The following is a 16,699-nucleotide window of genomic DNA, read 5'->3' as shown; positions in this document are numbered from 1 at the left end:
TGTGTCTCTGTCCCGACCCCAGAGGGAGAGAGCAGCCTTCCTCTGTGTCTCTGTCCCGACCCCAGAGGCAGAGAGCAGCCTTCCTCTGTGTCTCTGTCCCGACCCCAGAGGGAGAGAGCAGCCTTCCTCTGTGTCTCTGTCCCGACCCCAGAGGGAGAGAGCAGCCTTCCTCTGTGTCTCTGTCCCGACCCCAGAGGCAGAGAGCAGCCTTCCTCTGTGTCTCTGTCCCGACCCCAGAGGGAGAGAGCAGCCTTCCTCTGCGTCTCTGTCCCGACCCCAGAGGCAGAGAGCAGCCTTCCTCTGTGTCTCTGTCCCGACCCCAGAGGGAGAGAGCAGCCTTCCTCTGCGTCTCTGTCCCGACCCCAGAGGGAGAGAGCAGCCTTCCTCTGTGTCTCTGTCCCGACCCCAGAGGCAGAGAGCAGCCTTCCTCTGTGTCTCTGTCCCGACCCCAGAGGCAGAGAGCAGCCTTCCTCTGTGTCTCTGTCCCGACCCCAGAGGGAGAGAGCAGCCTTCCTCTGTGTCTCTGTCCCGACCCCAGAGGGAGAGAGCAGCCTTCCTCTGTGTCTCTGTCCCGACCCCAGAGGCAGAGAGCAGCCTTCCTCTGTGTCTCTGTCCCGACCCCAGAGGGAGAGAGCAGACTTCCTGTCTCAGCTTTCATCTACTGTCCCCATCTACTGTCTCCATCTACTGTCCCCATCTACTGTCCCCATGTAGATCACTATACTGTCTCCATCTACTGTCTCCATATAGATCACTATACTGTCTCCATCTACTGTCCCCATGTAGATCACCATACTGTCTCCATCTACTGTCTCCATATAGATCACTATACTGTCCCCATCTACTGTCCCCATGTAGATCACTATACTGTCTCCATCTACTGTCCCCATCTACTGTCCCCATGTAGATCACTATACTGTCTCCATCTACTGTCCCCATCTACTGTCCCCATGTAGATCACTATACTGTCTCCATCTACTGTCTCCATATAGATCACTATACTGTCCCCATCTACTGTCCCCATGTAGATCACTATACTGTCCCCATCTACTGTCTCCATCTACTGTCCCCATGTAGATCACTATACTGTCTCCATCTACTGTCCCCATCTACTGTCCCCATGTAGATCACTATACTGTCTCCATCTACTGTCCCCATCTACTGTCCCCATGTAGATCACTATACTGTCTCCATCTACTGTCTCCATCTACTGTCCCCATGTAGATCAATATACTGTCTCCATCTACTGTCCCCATGTAGATCACTATACTGTCTCCATCTACTGTCCCCATGTAGATCACCATACTGTCTCCATCTACTGTCCCCATCTACTGTCCCCATCTACTGTCCCCATGTAGATCACTATACTGTCATCTACTGTCTCCATCTACTGTCCCCATGTAGATCACTATACTGTCTCCATCTACTGTCCCCATGTAGATCACTATACTGTCTCCATCTACTGTCTCCATCTACTGTCCCCATGTAGATCACTATACTGTCTCCATCTACTGTCTCCATCTACTGTCCCCATGTAGATCACTATACTGTCTCCATCTACTGTCTCCATCTACTGTCCCCATGTAGATCACCATACTGTCCCCATCTACTGTCCCCATCTACTGTCCCCATGTAGATCACTATACTGTCTCCATCTACTGTCCCCATCTACTGTCCCCATGTAGATCACTATACTGTCCCCATCTACTGTCTCCATGTAGATCACTATACTGTCCCCATCTACTGTCTCCATCTACTGTCCCCATGTAGATCACTATACTGTCTCCATCTACTGTCCCCATCTACTGTCTCCATGTAGATCACTATACTGTCTCCATCTACTGTCCCCATGTAAATCACTATACTGTCTCCATCTACTGTCTCCATCTACTGTCCCCATGTAGATCACTATACTGTCTCTATCTACTGTCCCCATGTAGATCACTATACTGTCTCCATCTACTGTCCCCATCTACTGTCTCCATGTAGATCACTATACTGTCCCCATCTACTGTCTCCATCTACTGTCCCCATGTAGATCACTATACTGTCTCCATCTACTGTCCCCATCTACTGTCTCCATGTAGATCACTATACTGTCTCCATCTACTGTCCCCATGTAAATCACTATAATGTCTCCATCTACTGTCTCCATCTACTGTCCCCATCTAGATCACTATACTGTCCCCATCTACTGTCTCCATATAGATTACCATCTACTGTCTCCATATAGATCACCATCTACTGTCCCCATATAGATCACCATCTACTGTCCCCATATAGATCACCATCTACTGTCCCCATATAGATCACCATCTACTGTCCCCATCTACTGTCTCCATATAGATCACCATCTACTATCTCCATATAGATCACCATCTACTGTCTCCATATAGATCACCATCTACTGTCTCCATATAGATCACCATCTACTGCCCCCATCTACTGTCTCCATATAGATCACCATCTACTGTCTCCATATAGATCACCATCTACTGTCTCCATATAGATCACCATCTACTGTCTCCATATAGATCACCATCTACTGTCTCCATATAGATCACCATCTACTGCCCCCATCTACTGTCTCCATATAGATCACCATCTACTATCTCCATATAGATCACCATCTACTGTCTCCATATAGATCACCATCTACTGTCCCCATCTACTGTCTCCATATAGATCACCATCTACTATCTCCATATAGATCACCATCTACTGTCTCCATATAGATCACCATCTACTGTCTCCATATAGATCACCATCTACTGCCCCCATCTACTGTCTCCATATAGATCACCATCTACTGTCCCCATCTACTGTCTCCATATAGATCACCATCTACTATCTCCATATAGATCACCATCTACTGTCTCCATATAGATCACCATCTACTGTCTCCATATAGATCACCATCTACTGCCCCCATCTACTGTCTCCATATAGATCACCATCTACTGTCTCCATATAGATCACCATCTACTGGTCCCATATAGATCACCATCTACTGTCCCCATATAGATCACCATCTACTGTCCCCATATAGATCACCATCTACTGTCCCCATATAGATCACCATCTACTGTCCCCATATAGATCACCATCTACTGTCTCCATATAGATCACCATCTACTGTCCCCATATAGATCACCATCTACTGTTCCCATATAGATCACCATCTACTGTTCCCATATAGATCACCATCTACTGTCTCCATATAGATCACCATCTACTGTCTCCATATAGATCACCATCTACTGTCTCCATATAGATCACCATCTACTGTTCCCATATAGATCACCATCTACTGTCCCCATATAGATCACCATCTACTGTTCCCATATAGATCACCATCTACTGTCCCCATATAGATCACCATCTACTGTCCCCATATAGATCACCATCTACTGTCTCCATATAGATCACCATCTACTGTCTCCATATAGATCACCATCTACTGTCTCCATATAGATCACCATCTACTGTCCCCATATAGATCACCATCTACTGCCCCCATCTACTGTCTCCATATAGATCACCATCTACTGTCTCCATATAGATCACCATCTACTGGTCCCATATAGATCACCATCTACTGTCCCCATATAGATCACCATCTACTGTCCCCATATAGATCACCATCTACTGTCTCCATATAGATCACCATCTACTGTCTCCATATAGATCACCATCTACTGTCTCCATATAGATCACCATCTACTGTCCCCATATAGATCACCATCTACTGTCCCCATATAGATCACCATCTACTGTCTCCATATAGATCACCATCTACTGTCCCCATATAGATCACCATCTACTGTCTCCATATAGATCACCATCTACTGTCTCCATATAGATCACCATCTACTGGTCCCATATAGATCACCATCTACTGTCCCCATATAGATCACCATCTACTGTCTCCATATAGATCACCATCTACTGTCCCCATATAGATCACCATCTACTGTCCCCATCTACTGTCTCCATATAGATCACCATCTACTATCTCCATATAGATCCCCATCTACTGTCTCCATATAGATCACCATCTACTGTCCCCATCTACTGTCCCAATATAGATCACCATCTACTGTCCCCATATAGATCCCCATCTACTGTCCCCATATAGATCACCATCTACTGTCCCCATATAGATCACCATCTACTGTCCCCATATAGATCACCATCTACTGTCCCCATATAGATCACCATCTACTGTCCCCATCTACTGTCCCCATATAGATCACCATCTACTGTCCCCATATAGATCACCATCTACTGTATCCATATAGATCACCATCTACTGTCTCCATATAGATCACCATCTACTGTCTCCATATAGATCACCATCTACTGTCCCCATATAGATCACCATATACTGTCTCCATATAGATCACCATCTACTGTCTCCATATAGATCACCATCTACTGTCTCCATATAGATCACCATCTACTGTCTCCATATAGATCACCATCTACTGTCCCCATATAGATCACCATCTACTGTCTCCATATAGATCACCATCTACTGTCCCCATATAGATCACCATCTACTGTCTCCATATAGATCACCATCTACTGTCCCCATATAGATCACCATATACTGTCTCCATATAGATCACCATCTACTGTCCCCATATAGATCACCATCTACTGTCCCCATCTACTGTCCCCATATAGATCACCATCTACTGCCCCCATCTACTGTCTCCATATAGATCACCATCTACTGTCTCCATATAGATCACCATCTACTGTTCCCATATAGATCACCATCTACTGTCTCCATATAGATCACCATCTACTGTCTCCATATAGATCACCATCTACTGTCTCCATATAGATCACCATCTACTGTCCCCATATAGATCAGCATCTACTGTTCCCATATAGATCACCATCTACTGTTCCCATATAGATCACCATCTACTGTCTCCATATAGATCACCATCTACTGTCTCCATATAGATCACCATCTACTGTCCCCATATAGATCACCATCTACTGTCCCCATCTACTGTCTCCATATAGATCACCATCTACTGTCCCCATATAGATCACCATCTACTGCCCCCATCTACTGTCTCCATATAGATCACCATCTACTGTCTCCATATAGATCACCATCTACTGTCTCCATATAGATCACCATCTACTGTCTCCATATAGATCACCATCTACTGTCCCCATATAGATCACCATCTACTGTCTCCATATAGATCACCATCTACTGTCCCCATATAGATCACCATCTACTGTCCCCATCTACTGTCCCCATATAGATCAGCATCTACTGTTCCCATATAGATCACCATCTACTGTCCCCATATAGATCACCATCTACTGTCTCCATATAGATCACCATCTACTGTCCCCATGTAGATCACCATCTACTGTCCCCATGTAGATCACCATCTACTGTCCCCATATAGATCACCATCTACTGCCCCCATCTACTGTCTCCATATAGATCACCATCTACTGTCCCCATATAGATCACCATCTACTGTCTCCATATAGATCACCATCTACTGTCCCCATATAGATCACCATCTACTGTCCCCATATAGATCACCATCTACTGTCCCCATATAGATCACCATCTACTGTCCCCATCTACTGTCTCCATATAGATCACCATCTACTGCCCCCATCTACTGTCTCCATATAGATCACCATCTACTGTCTCCATATAGATCACCATCTACTGCCCCCATCTACTGTCTCCATATAGATCACCATCTACTGTCTCCATATAGATCACCATCTACTGTCCCCATATAGATCACCATCTACTGCCCCCATCTACTGTCTCCATATAGATCACCATCTACTGTCCCCATATAGATCACCATCTACTGTCTCCATATAGATCACCATCTACTGTCCCCATATAGATCACCATCTACTGTCCCCATATAGAGCACCATCTACTGTCCCATGTAGATCACCATCTACTGTCTCCATATAGATCACCATCTACTGTCCCCATATAGATCACCATCTACTGTCCCCATATAGATCACCATCTACTGCCCCCATCTACTGTCTCCATATAGATCACCATCTACTGTCCCCATATAGATCACCATCTACTGTCCCCATATAGATCACCATCTACTGTCTCCATATAGATCACCATCTACTGTCCCCATATAGATCACCATCTACTGTCCCCATATAGATCACCATCTACTGTCCCCATATAGATCACCATCTACTGTCCCCATATAGATCACCATCTACTGTCTCCATATAGATCACCATCTACTGTCCCCATCTACTGTCTCCATATAGATCACCATCTACTGTCCCCATATAGATCACCATCTACTGTCTCCATATAGATCACCATCTACTGTCTCCATATAGATCACCATCTACTGTCCCCATCTACTGTCTCCATATAGATCACCATCTACTGTCCCCATATAGATCACCATCTACTGTCTCCATATAGATCACCATCTACTGTCCCCATCTACTGTCTCCATATAGATCACCATCTACTGTCCCCATCTACTGTCCCCATATAGATCACCATCTACTGTCCCCATATAGATCACCATCTACTGTATCCATATAGATCACCATCTACTGTCTCCATATAGATCACCATCTACTGTCTCCATATAGATCACCATCTACTGTCCCCATATAGATCACCATATACTGTCTCCATATAGATCACCATCTACTGTCTCCATATAGATCACCATCTACTGTCTCCATATAGATCACCATCTACTGTCTCCATATAGATCACCATCTACTGTCCCCATATAGATCACCATCTACTGTCTCCATATAGATCACCATCTACTGTCCCCATATAGATCACCATCTACTGTCTCCATATAGATCACCATCTACTGTCCCCATATAGATCACCATATACTGTCTCCATATAGATCACCATCTACTGTCCCCATATAGATCACCATCTACTGTCCCCATCTACTGTCCCCATATAGATCACCATCTACTGCCCCCATCTACTGTCTCCATATAGATCACCATCTACTGTCTCCATATAGATCACCATCTACTGTTCCCATATAGATCACCATCTACTGTCTCCATATAGATCACCATCTACTGTCTCCATATAGATCACCATCTACTGTCTCCATATAGATCACCATCTACTGTCCCCATATAGATCAGCATCTACTGTTCCCATATAGATCACCATCTACTGTTCCCATATAGATCACCATCTACTGTCTCCATATAGATCACCATCTACTGTCTCCATATAGATCACCATCTACTGTCCCCATATAGATCACCATCTACTGTCCCCATCTACTGTCTCCATATAGATCACCATCTACTGTCCCCATATAGATCACCATCTACTGCCCCCATCTACTGTCTCCATATAGATCACCATCTACTGTCTCCATATAGATCACCATCTACTGTCTCCATATAGATCACCATCTACTGTCTCCATATAGATCACCATCTACTGTCCCCATATAGATCACCATCTACTGTCTCCATATAGATCACCATCTACTGTCCCCATATAGATCACCATCTACTGTCCCCATCTACTGTCCCCATATAGATCAGCATCTACTGTTCCCATATAGATCACCATCTACTGTCCCCATATAGATCACCATCTACTGTCTCCATATAGATCACCATCTACTGTCCCCATGTAGATCACCATCTACTGTCCCCATGTAGATCACCATCTACTGTCCCCATATAGATCACCATCTACTGCCCCCATCTACTGTCTCCATATAGATCACCATCTACTGTCCCCATATAGATCACCATCTACTGTCTCCATATAGATCACCATCTACTGTCCCCATATAGATCACCATCTACTGTCCCCATATAGATCACCATCTACTGTCCCCATATAGATCACCATCTACTGTCCCCATATAGATCACCATCTACTGTCCCCATCTACTGTCTCCATATAGATCACCATCTACTGCCCCCATCTACTGTCTCCATATAGATCACCATCTACTGTCTCCATATAGATCACCATCTACTGCCCCCATCTACTGTCTCCATATAGATCACCATCTACTGTCTCCATATAGATCACCATCTACTGTCCCCATATAGATCACCATCTACTGCCCCCATCTACTGTCTCCATATAGATCACCATCTACTGTCCCCATATAGATCACCATCTACTGTCTCCATATAGATCACCATCTACTGTCCCCATATAGATCACCATCTACTGTCCCCATATAGAGCACCATCTACTGTCCCATGTAGATCACCATCTACTGTCTCCATATAGATCACCATCTACTGTCCCCATATAGATCACCATCTACTGTCCCCATATAGATCACCATCTACTGCCCCCATCTACTGTCTCCATATAGATCACCATCTACTGTCCCCATATAGATCACCATCTACTGTCCCCATATAGATCACCATCTACTGTCTCCATATAGATCACCATCTACTGTCCCCATATAGATCACCATCTACTGTCCCCATATAGATCACCATCTACTGTCCCCATATAGATCACCATCTACTGTCCCCATATAGATCACCATCTACTGTCTCCATATAGATCACCATCTACTGTCCCCATCTACTGTCTCCATATAGATCACCATCTACTGTCCCCATATAGATCACCATCTACTGTCTCCATATAGATCACCATCTACTGTCTCCATATAGATCACCATCTACTGTCTCCATATAGATCACCATCTACTGTCCCCATCTACTGTCTCCATATAGATCACCATCTACTGTCCCCATATAGATCACCATCTACTGTCTCCATATAGATCACCATCTACTGTCCCCATCTACTGTCTCCATATAGATCACCATCTACTGTCCCCATATAGATCACCATCTACTGTCTCCATATAGATCACCATCTACTGTCCCCATCTACTGTCTCCATATAGATCACCATCTACTGTCCCCATCTACGGTCTCCATATAGAGCACCATCTACTGTCTCCATATAGATCACCATCTACTGTCCCCATATAGATCACCATCTACTGTCCCCATATAGATCACCATCTACTGTCTCCATATAGATCACCATCTACTGTCCCAATATAGATCACCATCTACTGTCTCCGTATAGATCACCATCTACTGTCTCCATATAGATCACCATCTACTGTCTCCATATAGATCACCATCTACTGTCTCCATATAGATCACCATCTACTGTCTCCATATAGATCACCATCTACTGTCCCCATATAGATCACCATCTACTGTCCCCATATAGATCACCATCTACTGCCCCCATCTACTGTCCCCATATAGATCACCATCTACTGTCCCCATATAGATCACCATCTACTGTCCCCATCTACTGTCCCCATATAGATCAGCATCTACTGTTCCCATATAGATCACCATCTACTGTCCCCATATAGATCAGCATCTACTGTTCCCATATAGATCACCATCTACTGTCCCCATATAGATCACCATCTACTGCCCCCATCTACTGTCTCCATATAGATCACCATCTACTGTCCCCATATAGATCACCATCTACTGTCTCCATATAGATCACCATCTACTGTCCCCATATAGATCACCATCTACTGTCCCCATATAGATCACCATCTACTGTCCCCATATAGATCACCATCTACTGTCCCCATCTACTGTCTCCATATAGATCACCATCTACTGCCCCCATCTACTGTCTCCATATAGATCACCATCTACTGTCTCCATATAGATCACCATCTACTGCCCCCATCTACTGTCTCCATATAGATCACCATCTACTGTCTCCATATAGATCACCATCTACTGTCCCCATATAGATCACCATCTACTGCCCCCATCTACTGTCTCCATATAGATCACCATCTACTGTCCCCATATAGATCACCATCTACTGTCTCCATATAGATCACCATCTACTGTCCCCATATAGATCACCATCTACTGTCCCCATATAGAGCACCATCTACTGTCCCATGTAGATCACCATCTACTGTCTCCATATAGATCACCATCTACTGTCCCCATATAGATCACCATCTACTGTCCCCATATAGATCACCATCTACTGCCCCCATCTACTGTCTCCATATAGATCACCATCTACTGTCCCCATATAGATCACCATCTACTGTCCCCATATAGATCACCATCTACTGTCTCCATATAGATCACCATCTACTGTCCCCATATAGATCACCATCTACTGTCCCCATATAGATCACCATCTACTGTCCCCATATAGATCACCATCTACTGTCCCCATATAGATCACCATCTACTGTTCCCATATAGATCACCATCTACTGTCTCCATATAGATCACCATCTACTGTCCCCATATAGATCACCATCTACTGTCCCCATATAGATCACCATCTACTGTCTCCATATAGATCACCATCTACTGTCCCCATCTACTGTCTCCATATAGATCACCATCTACTGTCCCCATATAGATCACCATCTACTGTCTCCATATAGATCACCATCTACTGTCTCCATATAGATCACCATCTACTGTCCCCATCTACTGTCTCCATATAGATCACCATCTACTGTCCCCATATAGATCACCATCTACTGTCTCCATATAGATCACCATCTACTGTCCCCATCTACTGTCTCCATATAGATCACCATCTACTGTCCCCATATAGATCACCATCTACTGTCTCCATATAGATCACCATCTACTGTCCCCATCTACTGTCTCCATATAGATCACCATCTACTGTCCCCATCTACGGTCTCCATATAGAGCACCATCTACTGTCTCCATATAGATCACCATCTACTGTCCCCATATAGATCACCATCTACTGTCCCCATATAGATCACCATCTACTGTCTCCATATAGATCACCATCTACTGTCCCAATATAGATCACCATCTACTGTCTCCGTATAGATCACCATCTACTGTCTCCATATAGATCACCATCTACTGTCTCCATATAGATCACCATCTACTGTCTCCATATAGATCACCATCTACTGTCTCCATATAGATCACCATCTACTGTCCCCATATAGATCACCATCTACTGTCCCCATATAGATCACCATCTACTGCCCCCATCTACTGTCTCCATATAGATCACCATCTACTGTCTCCATATAGATCACCATCTACTGTCTCCATATAGATCACCATCTACTGTCTCCATATAGATCACCATCTACTGTTCCCATATAGATCAGCATCTACTGTTCCCATATAGATCACCATCTACTGTCTCCATATAGATCACCATCTACTGTCTCCATATAGATCACCATCTACTGTCCCCATATAGATCACCATCTACTGCCCCCATCTACTGTCTCCATATAGATCACCATCTACTGTCCCCATATAGATCACCATCTACTGTCCCCATCTACTGTCTCCATATAGATCACCATCTACTGTCTCCATATAGATCACCATCTACTGCCCCCATCTACTGTCTCCATATAGATCACCATCTACTGTCTCCATATAGATCACCATCTACTGTCTCCATATAGATCACCATCTACTGTTCCCATATAGATCAGCATCTACTGTCCCCATATAGATCACCATCTACTGTCTCCATATAGATCACCATCTACTGTCTCCATATAGATCACCATCTACTGTCCCCATATAGATCACCATCTACTGACTCCATATAGATCACCATCTACTGTCCCCATATAGATCACCATCTACTGACTCCATATAGATCACCATCTACTGTCTCCATATAGATCACCATCTACTGTTCCCATATAGATCAGCATCTACTGTTCCCATATAGATCACCATCTACTGTCCCCATATAGATCACCATCTACTGTCTCCATATAGATCACCATCTACTGTCTCCATATAGATCACCATCTACTGTCCCCATATAGATCACCATCTACTGTCTCCATATAGATCACCATCTACTGTCCCCATATAGATCACCATCTACTGACTCCATATAGATCACCATCTACTGTCTCCATATAGATCACCATCTACTGTCCCCATATAGATCACCATCTACTGTCCCCATCTACTGTCTCCATATAGATCACCATCTACTGTCCCCATGTAGATCACCATCTACTGTCCCCATGTAGATCACCATCTACTGTCTCCATCTACTGTCCCCATATAGATCACCATCTACTGTTCCCATCTACTGTCTCCATATAGATCACCATCTACTGTCCCCATATACAGTACCAGTCAAAGTTTGGACACACCTACTCATTCAAGGGCTTTTCTTAATTTTTTACTATTTTCTACATTTTAGAATAATTGTGAAGACATCAAAACTATGAAATAACACATATGGGATCATGTAGTAACCAAAAAAGTGTTAAACAAATTTTATTTGCCTTAATGACAGCTTTGCACACTCTTGGCATTCTCTCAACCAGCTTCATGAGGTAGTCACCTGGAATGCATTTCAATTAACAGGTGTGCCTTGTTCAAAGTTCATTTGTGGAATTTCTTTCCTTCTTAAAGTGTTTGAGCCAATCAGTTGTGTTTATGACAAGGTAGGAGGGGTATACAGAAGATAGCCCTATTTGGTAAAAGACCCAAGTCCATATTATGGCAAGAACAGCTTAAATAAGCAAAGAGAAACGACAGTCCATCGTTACTTAAGACACAAATGTCAGTCTATCCGGAGAATTTCAAGATCTTTGAAAGTTTCTTCAAGTGTAGTCGCAAAAAACCATCAAGCGCTATGATGAAACTGGTTCTCATGAGGACCGCCTCAGGAAATGAAGAACCAGACCAATAAGGAGAGTGATGGAGTGCTGCATCAGATGACCTGGCCTCCACAATCATGGAGCCTCTATTTGGACACAGAGACAGTGGAGCACAGAGAGTGACACACACACACACACACCCACACACACACACACACACACACGCGCAAACAAATGAATTTGCATACACATTTACACATTCTAATAGGCTCAAATGAAACATTTACCATTTTACTTTAGTCACAATTACAACAACAATTTGAGCAATGTGAGTCCTTGGCAGTGGAATTAATTAGGCTATTTTAATGACTAGAGTTCACAGGTCATGTCTTGCTGTGCGGTGCGTGAATAAAATGGTCTATCTGCTATTACAGCTGAAAGGAAGTAGAAAGATCTGCTGAAGAAACCGACGTCCAGATGGCGCAGCGTGTTTTAAAGCCCCAAACCACTGATCACATGTCCGGGATGATTTCTTTGTTGTTTTTGCTGACGATAATTTGCATTATTAGATGGTTCGGCAGACTGCATTAGTGTCATTAGTACTGACATCAGGGACACGCTGCTTTGACTTCCTCTTGTCCTCATGGAACTAGACACAATACTAGTGGTGTCCTGTCCTGTCCTCATGGAACCAGACACAATACTAGTGGTGTCCTGTCCTCATGGAACTAGACACAATACTAGTGGTGTCCTGTCCTCATGGAACTAGACACAATACTAGTTGTGTCCTGTCCTGTCCTCATGGAACCAGACACAATACTAGTGATGTCCTGTCCTCATGGAACCAGACACAATACTAGTTGTGTCCTGTCCTCCTGGAACTAGACACAATACTAGTGGTGTCCTGTCCTCATGGAACCAGACACAATACTAGTGGTGTCCTGTCCTGTCCTCATGGAACCAGACACAATACTAGTGGTGTCCTGTCCTGTCCTCATGGAACCAGACACAATACTAGTGATGTCCTGTCCTGTCCTGTCCTCATGGAACCAGACACAATACTAGTGGTGTCCTGTCCTGTCCTCATGGAACCAGACACAATACTAGTGGTGTCCTGTCCTGTCCTCATGGAACCAGACACAATACTAGTGGTGTCCTGTCCTGTCCTCATGGAACCAGACACAATACTAGTGGTGTCCTGTCCTGTCCTCATGGAACTAGACACAATACTAGTGGTGTCCTGTCCTGTCCTCATGGAACCAGACACAATACTAGTTGTGTCCTGTCCTGTCCTCATGGAACCAGACACAATACTAGTGGTGTCCTGTCCTGTCCTCATGGAACTAGTCACAATACTAGTGGTGTCCTGTCCTGTCCTCATGGAACTAGACACAATACTAGTGGTGTCCTGTCCTCATGGAACTAGACACAATACTAGTGGTGTCCTGTCCTCATGGAACCTGACATAATACTAGTGGTGTCCTGTCCTCATGGAACCAGACACAATACTAGTGGTGTCCTGTCCTCATGGAACCAGACACAATACTAGTGGTGTCCTGTCCTCATGGAACCAGACACAATACTAGTGATGTCCTGTCCTCATGGAACCAGACACAATACTAGTGGTGTCCTGTCCTGTCCTCATGGAACTAGACACAATACTAGTGGTGTCCTGTCCTCATGGAACTAGACACAATACTAGTGGTGTCCTGTCCTGTCCTCATGGAACCAGACACAATACTAGTGGTGTCCTGTCCTCATGGAACTAGTCACAATACTAGTGGTGTCCTGTCCTGTCCTCATGGAACTAGACACAATACTAGTGGTGTCCTGTCCTCATGGAACCAGACACAATACTAGTGGTGTCCTGTCCTGTCCTCATGGAACCAGACACAATACTAGTGGTGTCCTGTCCTGTCCTCATGGAACCAGACACAATACTAGTGGTGTCCTGTCCTGTCCTCATGGAACTAGACACAATACTAGTGGTGTCCTGTCCTGTCCTCATGGAACTAGACACAATACTAGTGGTGTCCTGTCCTCATGGAACCAGACACAATACTAGTGGTGTCCTGTCCTGTCCTCATGGAACTAGACACAATACTAGTGGTGTCCTGTCCTGTCCTCATGGAACTAGACACAATACTAGTGGTGTCCTGTCCTCATGGAACCAGACACAATACTAGTGGTGTCCTGTCCTCATGGAACCAGACACAATACTAGTGGTGTCCTGTCCTGTCCTCATGGAACCAGACACAATACTAGTGATGTCCTGTCCTCATGGAACTAGACACAATACTAGTGGTGTCCTGTCCTGTCCTCATGGAACCAGACACAATACTAGTGATGTCCTGTCCTGTCCTCATGGAACCAGACACAATACTAGTGGTGTCCTGTCCTCATGGAACTAGTCACAATACTAGTGGTGTCCTGTCCTCATGTAACCAGACACAATACTAGTGGTGTCCTGTCCTGTCCTCATGGAACTAGACACAATACTAGTGGTGTCCTGTCCTCATGGAACCAGACACAATACTAGTGATGTCCTGTCCTGTCCTGTCCTCATGGAACTAGACACAATACTAGTGGTGTCCTGTCCTGTCCTCATGGAACCAGACACAATACTAGTGGTGTCCTGTCCTCATGGAACTAGTCACAATACTAGTGGTGTCCTGTCCTCATGTAACCAGACACAATACTAGTGGTGTCCTGTCCTGTCCTCATGGAACTAGACACAATACTAGTGGTGTCCTGTCCTCATGGAACCAGACACAATACTAGTGATGTCCTGTCCTGTCCTGTCCTCATGGAACTAGACACAATACTAGTGGTGTCCTGTCCTGTCCTCATGGAACCAGACACAATACTAGTGGTGTCCTGTCCTCATGGAACTAGTCACAATACTAGTGGTGTCCTGTCCTCATGTAACCAGACACAATACTAGTGGTGTCCTGTCCTGTCCTCATGGAACTAGACACAATACTAGTGGTGTCCTGTCCTCATGGAACCAGACACAATACTAGTGATGTCCTGTCCTGTCCTGTCCTCATGGAACTAGACACAATACTAGTGGTGTCCTGTCCTGTCCTCATGGAACTAGACACAATACTAGTGGTGTCCTGTCCTCATGGAACTAGTCACAATACTAGTGGTGTCCTGTCCTCATGGAACCAGACACAATACTAGTGGTGTCCTGTCCTGTCCTCATGGAACCAGACACAATACTAGTGATGTCCTGTCCTCATGGAACCAGACACAATACTAGTGATGTCCTGTCCTCATGGAACCAGACACAATACTAGTGGTGTCCTGTCCTCATGGAACCAGACACACTACTAGTGGTGTCCTGTCCTGTCCTCATGGAACCAGACACAATACTAGTGATGTCCTGTCCTCATGGAACCAGACACACTACTAGTGGTGTCCTGTCCTGTCCTCATGGAACCAGACACAATACTAGTGGTGTCCTGTCCTGTCCTCATGGAACCAGACACAATACTAGTGATGTCCTGTCCTGTCCTCATGGAACCAGACACAATACTAGTGGTGTCCTGTCCTGTCCTCATGGAACCAGACACAATACTAGTGGTGTCCTGTCCTGTCCTCATGGAACCAGACACAATACTAGTGATGTCCTGTCCTGTCCTCATGGAACCAGACACAATACTAGTGGTGTCCTGTCCTGTCCTCATGGAACTAGACACAATACTAGTGATGTCCTGTCCTCATGGAACTAGACACAATACTAGTGGTGTCCTGTCCTCATGGAACCAGACACAATACTAGTGGTGTCCTGTCCTCTCCTCATGGAACCAGACACAATACTAGTGGTGTCCTGTCCTCATGGAACCAGACACAATACTAGTGGTGTCCTGTCCTGTCCTCATGGAACCAGACACAATACTAGTGGTGTCCTGTCCTCATGGAACCAGACACAATACTAGTGGTGTCCTGTCCTCATGGAACCAGACACAATACTAGTGATATCCTGTCCTCATTGTGTTAGAGAA

General features: G+C 44.7%; 1 protein-coding gene across 3 annotated transcripts in view; it reads left to right on the top strand.

Moving 5' to 3' along the window:
• The window catches only part of LOC110511734 (exostosin-1a), a 160,557-nt gene that overhangs the window by 125,365 nt on the left and 18,493 nt on the right, over positions 1 to 16,699 (top strand). The gene's annotated exons all lie outside the window — the stretch shown is intronic.

This window comes from Oncorhynchus mykiss, chromosome 2 (genome assembly GCF_013265735.2).
Source record: "Oncorhynchus mykiss isolate Arlee chromosome 2, USDA_OmykA_1.1, whole genome shotgun sequence".
NCBI lineage: Eukaryota > Metazoa > Chordata > Actinopteri > Salmoniformes > Salmonidae > Oncorhynchus > Oncorhynchus mykiss.
This window is presented reverse-complemented; position numbering and strand designations above follow the sequence as displayed.